Below are 11,128 nucleotides of genomic sequence, written 5' to 3' on the forward strand. Positions count from 1 at the left end.
TGAGCGGAGTTGGGTAAGGTTTCTACGTATATGGGATTGTTTTGGTGGGTGCCGGGGGTTTGAGTGTAGTGGTGATCATTAGTTGAATTTTGTGGATCAGGGATAGGTTGTGGGGTATTCTGAGGAGTATGGTAAGTGGTTTGTGGGTATTGAGTGGAGAGATACTGGTGTTGAGGAGGTGTAAGTACGGGCGGAGGATTAGGATTTTGGGGAGGTGTTGCGTATTGATGGGGTGTGGGAGGATTTTGCGGACGTTGGTTTGGTGTGTTTTGAGGAGGTGCTAGGTTTTGAGCATTTTGCTGGTTAATATCTGGGACGTTTAGGGTGAGGGAGAGGTTTGCCAAGTTGCGGACCTGCTCAAGTTTCCCTTGCAATTCCAGTATTTTCTGTTCCAATCGTAGAACCAAATCATTTCGGGCAGGAGTACTCCGACCGTCTGATGCTTCAATATTCTCAGCATGTACAGCATTGTCTTTCCGGATACCACTCATATCATCTATCTTAGCTTTTCCCTTTCCTTTCGGATTACTTGGTGGAGGAGGAGGTGGAGGGCCTCTAGATCTGGTGTGATATGCTGATGATGCCAGTATGTGCGAACCAACCTTAGGGCATGGGAATAATCAAAATACAGAAAAATGCAAAAGGTAAACAAGTCAGTAAGGATTCTGAAAAGTATTTGCAGTATTTAAACACGTATTGCAAGAATTTAAATTTGCGTCCTAATTTGGGGAACCTCGTTGTGCCCGAGGTAAGCCTAGCGGCAAGTAGATTTGGAGAGATTTAATGCTGATAAATGCCTCATTTCATTAATGTAATAAATAAGAAGAACCTAAAAACAATAAATAAATGAGTTACTAATGGCATTTGCCTTATTACATTCAAAAACGTTTCAGAAAAACAGCTAAATCTAATCTACTTGGTCCCGGAGGGACCTTCTCCATATTTGACCTTCTTGGCTCCGTCAATCAGATTTCCCAGGTCGTGCATGTCCAACAATAAGTACTCCCTTGCTAGGTGTCCTCCCTCGTTGCCTTCTGCATTCTGATAGTCTACGACCTTTTTCCCCATCTTTCCTTCCAGTTCCATTAGACCCTGCTCCAAATATTCCAGCCTTTCTGTCGATCTTGTAGCGATTTCCTTCCATTCGTTAATGTATTCCACGTCGAACTTGTGTTGTTCCAAATGCCTGGCTTCGGATTCAAGGACTCTTTTGCGTAGCCTCTCATACTTCACTTGTGCTTCAGCAGCTTCATCTATGACCCTGTTTCCTTGACCAACCCCTAGCTCGACTATTCCTGCTATGTTATCTTCTGACCATGATGGGTAGAAGTACACATGACCTGCGTGATATCGATCTGGCTCGATAGTATCCTTTTCCACAATAATCTTCAAGTGCCACATGTGATGGGCCTCACATTTGTATGGAATGGCATCACCCTGAAAATTGGCTCTGTAATGACTCATTTTGGAAACTCGTGGTATGACTTGTTTTCTACCAGCTTGTCTCATAACCCTGATAGGAACATAGGGATGTATTCCCCTTAACCCAATCAACACCAAATGCGGAACATCACTGGATCTGATGATGAATTCATTAGTAGGGAACCACTCGAACATCCAGTGGACCTGGTCCTTGGTCAAATTGCTGAAAAACTGTGCCCATTCTGTAGCATTCTCTGGCTGTGCAAACCTATCTGGGATAAAGGTCATTCTTTTAGGATGGTGGAAAGCTATGTGATCATTCCATGGTCTCTGTGGAAACTCTTGGCGGTATTGGCCCCTCTGAAGATGTTCTAACAACCAAATCTGCAGTAGCAAGTTGCAACCCTCAAAATGTTTGAACCCTTTCTAGCAATGATCCAGAGCCCGGTATATGTCTGCTACAATCATCGGGACAATAGTATAGGTTTGTCCCTCAATTCCCTCCATTAAAGCTTTGGTTACAATGGCCAGCCTGGTGTGAATTCTGTCCCCTTGGCTTGGGAACATTATCATACCTAGAAAGCAGACGATGAATACAAAAACCCTACGATTAGTCCAACCCAGGGAGGTGATGGAGAATTCATCATGAAAGATACGGTAAGATTTGCTGTGTCCATATCGTTCATAGAGGAAGTTGAAGGGTATGTAAGACTTCTTCAGGCACTCCAAGTCATCATTCTTTCTCAGACCCATCATCTTTAGAAACCCCTTGGTCGTGTGGTTTTTCGGTACTAGTAAACCGGGACTATCCCATGGTAATCCAGCGAATCCTCCTATTTCCTCCAAAAGAGGAGTCATTTCTATATTTCCAAAAGGGAATACGGCCCTTTCTCCGTCCCAGAACATAGTAGCAGCCTCGATCAGCATGTTGTTTGGTTGGAGGTCCAATAAGGAGGGTAAGTTTCCAAGAACCCTTTTTACGTGGTTTTCGTCGCTTGGCGAAAGATTTTCCCACCAATCCAACAATAGCGGTGGTATACTTCGGACCATGCCGAACCTGGGGACTTCGTGCCTTATTTTCTGCAAAATAAACAGAGTTAGACCCTTACCCCCCCCCCGGGATTCGACTACTTACACATTAACGAATAGCATGTCGGCATTTATCTCTTCAAATAATGCACATATCGTGGTTGCGCCTGTTAGGATTATGGAAATCCCGGTGGACTTTGGACAAGGTTTTTCTTAGAGGGTTATTATGCGGACAGCATATTATCCCAGGCTAGGTTTGATCATAATGCATGTACAGTCATTATCAAAGTGTGGTTTCTATAGAATTCTATACTGGTACCCTCNGGTTTCTTAATGAATGGCGATTGGTGACAGTCTCCGAGTCATCGAGGGTACTTTGGCTTGGAAGCCGTCACTTGTAGATTTTGATATTGCCTCATTGAGAGCTTACGATTTTGGAGATTCCGACCCTGAGGTCACGCGATTTTGGAGATATCGGCGCCAGTCTCCGAGTGTTCGGGACACCTTTTTTCGGAGACGTTTTGATTTGATGTTGCCTTGTTGAGGGCGTATGAGTTTGGAGTTTCGACCCGGGGGTCGTTCAGGCGTCGAACTATTGAATGGAGATTGGCGACAGTCCTCGAGTCGTCGAGGGTATTCTTGCTCGGGAGCCGTTACTTGTATATTTTAATATTGCCTCATTGAGGGCTTACAATTTTGGAGATTCCGACCCTGAGGTCATGCGATTTTGGAGATATCGACGCTAGTCTCCGAGTGTTCGGGACACCTTTTGACAGGGGAGTCCCCTTAGCTAGAACATCGAAAAGGGAGAATATGTTTATGATATTACCTCATCAAGGCGAAATGCTTTGATGAAAAGTATTCTCTGATTACTTGGTACAAGTGTACATATTTTTTCGGTCAAGGGCTTAGTTGTTCTTATACAGGCACGGTTCCTTCGACCGTTTGGCCCGGTACATTACCTTCTTATCGAGGTCCTATTTGAGATATCTTGACTTTCTCGAGCAGGTGACCTTTCAGGGGGCATTCTAGGTGGGCCGCAAAAGAAATCTTCAATACTTGTTGAGTTTACTTAAGTAGCATATGATCGTTGCCTAGTTAAAAACCTTACCGATAAAACTCTTCTGGAGACAAAATCCGGTCGAAGGAAAAGAGTGCAACGCCTGCTCGTGAGTTTTTACGGAATTTTCAATCGGATGCCCTAGCGATAATACTGTTTTAGCATTGATATGTTCCAGTTGCTCGGAAGCTGCTCGCCCTCCATGGTGCCGAGCTTATAAGACCCTTTGCCGACTACTCCGAGGACACGGTACGGTCCTTCCCAAATTTGGCCTAGCTTTCCTTCATTAGGGTTTCGGGTACTGAGAGTGACGTTCCTTAGACTAAGTCTCCAACCCCGAAGTACCGGAGGTTTGTTCTCCTGTTATAATACCTTTTGATTCTTTGCTTTTGGGCGGCCATTCAGACCAGCGAGGCTTCTCATTTTTCATCTATAGTTCGAGGGCTGTTATCATGGCCTCGTTGTTCGAGCTCTCGGTAGTGTGTTGGAATCTGGCACTCGGCTCCCCGACTTTCACTGGTATCAAAGCATCGGCACCGTATACTAGAGAGAAAGGTGTTTCCCCTGTGCTTGACTTTAAAGTTGTTCGGTATGCCCATAGTACTTCGGGCAACGTTTCTCTCCACTTTCCCTTGGCGCTCTCTAGCTTCTTTTTTAAGTTCTGGATGATGGTTTTATTTGTGGACCCGGCCTGGCCGTTTGCACACGGGTGGTAAGGCGTTGATAGGATTCTTTTGATTTTGTGGTCTTCAAGGAATTGTGTTACCTTGCTCCCGATGAACTGCCTCCCGTTATCGCATGTTATCTCGGAGGGAATTCCGAACCGGCACATAATGTGATCCCATATGAAGTTAATGACTTCTTTCTCTCTTATTTTCTCGAAGGCCTGCGCTTCCACCCATTTTGAGAAATAGTCAGTCATAAATAAAATGAATTTAGCTTTACCTGGTGCCGTTGGCAGGGGGTCGACAATGTCCATTCCCCAATTCATGAATGGCCATGGCGATAAGACCGAATGTAGTTGTTCGCCGAGCTGGTGAATTATGGGGGTGAATCTCTGGCATTTGTCGCACTTTCGGACGAATTCCTCGGTGTCCTTTTCCATGTTGTCCCAGTAGTAGCCTGCCCTGATCACCTTTCGGACTAAGGAGTCAACGCTGGAATGGTTTCCGCAAGTGCCCTCGTGAATTTCTCGGAGTAAATAATCTGTATCACCCGGCCCTAGACATACCGCCAGGGGGCCATCGAAAGTTCTTCTGTACAGAGTCCCGTTTTCGTCGAGCGAGAACTGGCCTGCTTTGGTTCTCAGGGCCCTCGATTCTTTTGGATTCGCGGGCAACTTTCCGTCTCTTAAATAACCAATATATTTATTTCTCGAATCCCAAGTTAGGCTGGTAGAATTAATCTCGGCATGACCCTCCTCGACTACTGATTTAGATAATTGAACAACAGACCCGGGGAGTAGGTCCTCTTCTTCAATGGATGATCCCAGGTTTGCGAGGGCATCGGCCTCGCTGTTCTGCTCTCGAGGTACATGGACTAAGGTCCACTCTTTGAAGCGACGTAGCGCGACTTGGTTTGTTCCAGATATCTCTGCATCCTGTCTTCTCGAGCTTCGTAGATTCCATTCACCTGGCTTACTACCAGGAGTGAATCGTATTTTTCCTCGATGATCTCGGCTCCCAAGCTTTTGGCCAGTTCTAAACCTGCAATCATAGCCTCGTACTCGGCTTCATTGTTAGTCAATTTTGCAGTCTTTATAGATTTTCTGATTATGCCGCCAACGGGTGGCTTCAGGACTATTCCAAGCCCGGATCCTCTAACGTTTGTGGCGCCGTATGTGAACAGGGTCCATACCCCGGAAGACGTGCCTGATTTTAGTAAAAGTTCCTTCTCTACCTCGGGTACGAGGGAGGGCGAGAAATCGGCCACGAAGTCCGCCAGAATCTGGGACTTGATGGCCGTTCGAGGTTGATACTCGATATCATACCCCCCGAGTTTGATGGCCCATTTGGCCAATCGGCCCAACAGCTCGGGTTTGTGCAATATGCTCCGGAGATGATATGTCGATAGAACGCAAATACAATGGCATTGAAAATAGGGCTTCAATTTTCGCGAGGCGCTTATTAGCGCGAGAGCCAATTTTTCTAGTGGGGGGTATCTGGTTTTGGCATCCCCTAGGGTCAGGTTTACATAATAAACAGGAAATTGCATACCTTGCTCCTCTCGAACCAGCACGCCGCTTACCGCTATTTCGGACACGGCCAGGTATAGGTATAGTGTTTCATCCTCCTTTGGCATATGGAGCAGGGGCGGGCTGGCCAGATATCGTTTTAACTCCTCCAAGGCATGTTGGCATTCTGGAGTCCATTCGAAGTTGTTCTTTCTTTTGAGTAAAGAGAAGAAATGATGCTCCTGTCTGATGACCTTGATATGAATCTGCCCAGAGCCGCTATTCGCCCTGTTAGCCGTTGCACGGCCTTTACGTTGTTTACCACCGTGATTTTTTCGATGGCCTTAATTTTGTCGGGGTTGATCTCAATCCCCCTGTTTGATACCATGAAGCCCAGGAATTTGCTCGAACCCACTCCGAAGGCACACTTCTTGGGGTTGAGCTTCATGTTGTAACTTCTGGGGATGTCGAAAGTTTCCTGCATGTGAGTTATATGGTCCTCTGCACGCAGGGACTTAACTAGAATATCATCAATATACACTTCCATGGATTTGCCTACTTGATGCTCGAACATTTTATTAACTAGGCGCTGATATGTAGCCCCTGCATTTTTAGCCCGAAGGGCATTACATTGTAGCAGTAGGTGCCGTACTTCGTGATGAATGAGGTCTTCTCCCTGTCCTCGAGGTTCATCTAGATTTGATTATACCCCGAGTAGGCATCGAGAAAGGTGAGGGTCTCGCGGCCCGCCGTGGCATCGATCAGACGATCGATGTTAGGCAATGGGAAGGAATCTTTAGGGCATGCCTTATTCAAGTCTTTATAATCTACGCACATTCTTAGCTTATTTCCCTTTCTAGGTACTACTACTACATTGGCCAGCCATTCGGGGTACTTTACCTCGCTAATGGACCCTATTTTAAGAAGTTTTGTTACCTCTTCCTTGATGAAGGCTTGTTTTACCTCGGACTATGGTCTTCTCTTCTGTTTTACCGGTTTAAACCTAGGATCGACACTCAGTCTGTGGGAGGTTATTTCCGGAAGAATCTCTGTCATATCTAAGTGGGACCAAGCGAAACAGTCGATATTGTTAATAAAAAATTCAATGAATCCTTTCCTAAGTTCGGGGGTTAGTCCCGTTCCCAGGTATACCTTACAGTCCGGGAGGCGTTCGATCAAAACAGTCTGCTCCAGATCCTCGTTTGTTAACTTAGTTGCGTCCGATTCTTCGGGGGCAACGAAGGTTCGAGGAGCGAAGAAATCTTCTTCGTCGTCCACGGGGGTCTGTACGTTCCTAGGCTCGTCCAAGGTCGGGTGCGTGGGGGTCGGCACCTCATGGTAAACCGTGAACATTTCTTTCGCCACCCGCTGTTCTCTATATACGATCGTTACGCCGTCCTTTGTGGGTAATTTTATCACCTGATGTAGGGTTGACGGTACTGCCTTCATGCCGTGTATCCATGGCCTGCCAAGCAATGCATTGTACCTTATGTCGCAATCGATGACTTGGAACTCGGTGTTCCGAACTGCACCGAACGTGTCGACCGGGAGGGTGATCTCTCCTTTTTTTACCTCGCCGGTCATGTTGAAGCCGTGGAGGACCCGGGAGATGGGTGTGACTCGATCGAGTAGCCCCAGCTGTCCTAGTATCTCTGATCTGATTATGTTGGCCGAGCTGCCTAGGTCTACGAGCACATGTTTGATCCTAGTATTGTTTAAAAGAAATGAGATCACCAGCACGCCGTTGTGCGGTTCTGTTATGGTGTCGAGATCCTCCTCGCTGAACGCAAGGGTGTCTTTGGCCATGCGGTTTCGGGTCGGCCCTTCTTCTGTGGCGGACGTTCTTGTTCGTTTGAACATGGGTCCTTGGGGGATGTTGGTCCCTCCAATAATCATATGGACGTTGTGTCGAAGAACCTCTTCTTCCGCCCAGGTTGAGTTCTGCAGTGGTATACCGACACCTGGAACAGCCATATCCTTTTCTCTGTGGTTTTCAAGGTTGTCATTTTCCACTCTATTTACTGAGCCAGACATTACGACCTGAAATCAAAGATCTTTGGACAAGAAAAAGCGTGAAAGATAACTTGCATTGTGTAATGAAACCGGCAAGAAAATAATAACTATTATTTTTAGCCCCACGGTGGGCGCCAAACTGTTTACGGTGAAAATTGTAACAACAATTAAATTTGTTGATGAGACTCTAAAAATACGTGATCTATTTTTATGCTAGTTGTTTAAGAAGATGATGCTATGTATATGAAGTTTAGAGACGAGATGCGAGCTAAAGATAGAGTTATAATCAAGCCGATGAGCTAGCCAATCGGGGCCTCGAACTGACCGATATGGGGCCTCGAGGTCGATCCCAGGGCTCGGGCTCGGGCTATTTAGGGGCAGTCGGGGCAGGGCTAACAGTTATGAGATAATCTATGAAGGCTCTTTATGGCCAATGATGAATAATAAATGAAGAACAAGTATGAATACAATAAACGGAGCAATAATATCAAGAGAGTATCTTAGAGAGAAAAGAGAATGTTCTTCTATATTTAATGTAGAGTAATTAGAGCAACAGACCTTACAAAGTGTCAAAGACCCCCCTTTATATAGGAAGGGAATCCCAACATAGTACAAAATACATTAATGACAAAGGAGTAAGGATGGGACAACTAGCTAATGCCATGATGTAGGCTCAGACTAACTACTTCAGAATAGCCTGACAGATTTTATCAGCCTTGGCTACACTCCTTGGGAATTCCCCTTTTCCCCAGTATAGCCGTTGGTCTGCACTGCCCCGAGGTCGAAACCCGATAGCCCTCGAAGGTGAGCTTCGACCTCGGTATCGAACCTCAAGAAGCACGTTCGCGGGTCACCCTAATGACGGGGGAAATGGACCTCCCAGTTTCACCGTATACAATCCTGTTATTAAGTTAATGCCATGATTCTGGCTAATAAAAACATCCATTCTTTGTGCATTAGAGATCCTGCCTTAGGACCGTGTTTGTGCTCGCTTTAAACCCTGTCTCCATCGCCTAAATCGATAACTATCTCGTTTACAAGAAAGTGTTTAGAAAATGATCCCAACATTTAGGTGTCATAGAGATAAGTGTGTATAAACCAGTTTTGTAATGTATTATTCAGCACCTAGATAAGCATTCCTATAGGACTTAATAAATTCAATTTGTTTAAAGCCGATTCTTAGAATTATGATTGCATTTAGACAACATGTTTATAAGGTATTACAGGTCTACGCCAAGGCAAGCCTATAGGTAATCAAGGTCTAATAAAAACTATGGAACTATGCTTTGCTTATTTGTGACTGCCCAGATTTAACAGGTTTTAAAATCAGTAGGCAAACTGATTAGGTCTTTAACGCTTTGCCTTAACTCAATGCTGCATATTCTCTGCTTGTCATGCTCACCTAGATATCTTGTTTAGGACCTCTCTGAAATATCTGAAATTTGCTGTTTGAGACGTGCACTTGCTTGCTCTATTTGTGGAGGTAAAATGTGAGCCTTTTAACTGTTCTATCTTTGGTCCAGTCCTACGTGTTTTGTTTTTCGCCTAGAGTTTTCTCCTTTTAATTACTGTAGGGGAGTCTAGATCCACCTTAACTAGAAGTCCTAAATACCTCCGGTACTATATTAGTAAAGGGACGGGTAGTGCACACATAGGAGACATCTTGAGGTTGCTAGAACACTTTACGCTATGACCAAAGGGGAGGGTAATTGGGTAGTAAAGGATATGATGACCTGTGCGCTAATCCCACATGTAACCCCTCTATTTGAGGAAGCCTCGCCGGGTATTGTACAGATGTGATCCTATAGGCTAACAAACCTAGGACTTCCCTCATCTTGTTTACATATGTGTGCTTAGAATGCTTATCCGTCAAATTTCCGTTATCTTATATGTGTGCTTAGACTGCCTATTCCTTAAATGACTAATTCACACAATTTGAGTTCGGCCGGGACCCATCGTTGTGACCGCGAGGGGTGCCTAACACCTTCCCCTCAAGGTTATTTCGAGCCCTTACCCAAGTCTCTAGTAATGCAAATCGGTTTTATGAGTTACTTGTTTTAGGTGCCCTAACACACCTTAAATCCCTTAGGTCGCGACTCTTCAAATTCAAATACCCAATTCCCAAAAGGAAAAGGAGTTTTCCCAAAACGTCGAAACCAGGACTCTGCGAGGAAAAAGGGGGCGCGATAGTATGGCAACTCTGGTTGGGATCTTTAGGTTCTTACCATAACAAACTTGTTTTTATGAATTCTTAAGCATGCTTCATTCTGTTGATACGTGTGCACCCTTTCCCTTTCCCTTTATTTGGATTTAATTGCTTATTTTCAAGCATTTATGATTTCTTTTAATTTCCGAAACTGACTTGTCTCTTTATTTTCTTTTTTCGTAACTGGCTCTCAATTATTTAAATACCGTATTTATCATTTTTAACGTGCAAATGCTTGACAACATGCTATTTATTATTGCATAAATCATGCTCAACATCATATTCCACTCGTGCGTAATCAATCCTATAGCAACGCTTGATGAGTGTTTGCGCTCTTCCTATATATCACCCTTTTAAATTCGGAAAGGCGTATTGGCGGTAAAACTAGTCGATCAGCGGTGCATTCGACGGTTCCGTGCCTTTCCCCCTCAAGTTATCCGCTTGAGGGTCCCAGTCTAGACCTCTATAGCAACCTTACTCTGATTAATTGTACATGTATCATGGTCAAACCTAGTCGGGTTAATATGCTGTCCGCATAATAACCCTTTAAGACAAGCCTAATCCAAAAGTCCATCGGGTTTTCCATAATCCCAACGGACGCAACCACGATTGTGTGCATTAATTTGGAAAAAATAAGTGCCAATATGCTAATCATTGTTGTACAAATAGACGAACCTGGAGGAGGAAAGGGCCTAACCATCTTTTGTTTTGCAGAAAATAAGGCACGAAGTCCACCGGTTCGGCATGGTTGGTAGCATACCTTCACTTTTGCTAGATTGGTGGAGGGATCTCCCTTCAAGTGACCAAAATCAGGTGAAACGAGTCCTAGGGAATTTTCCTTCTTTTTTGGATCTTTAGCCAAACAAAATGTTGATCGAGGCTGCCACCATGTTCAGGGGATAAAGAAAGGGCTGTGTTCCGCTTTGGAAACATAGAAATGACGCCTCTCTTGGAAGAAATAGGGGGATTTGCTGGGCTACCTTGGGATAGCCCTGCTTTACTGGCATCGGAAAACCGCACCACTAGGGGATTTTTGAAAATGATGGGGTTATAGAAGAATGATGTCTTGGAGTGCCTGAAAAACTCTTACATACCTTTTGACTTCCTCTATGAGCGATACAGTCACAGCTAGAGATGGCAGTGGGGCGGGGCAGGGCGGGTGCGGGGCGGGTTCGGCTTAACCCGCAAGAATTTCAACCCGCCCGCCCGTCCCGCATAGCTATTT

Source organism: Nicotiana attenuata, chromosome 6 (genome assembly GCF_001879085.1).
Source record: "Nicotiana attenuata strain UT chromosome 6, NIATTr2, whole genome shotgun sequence".
NCBI lineage: Eukaryota > Viridiplantae > Streptophyta > Magnoliopsida > Solanales > Solanaceae > Nicotiana > Nicotiana attenuata.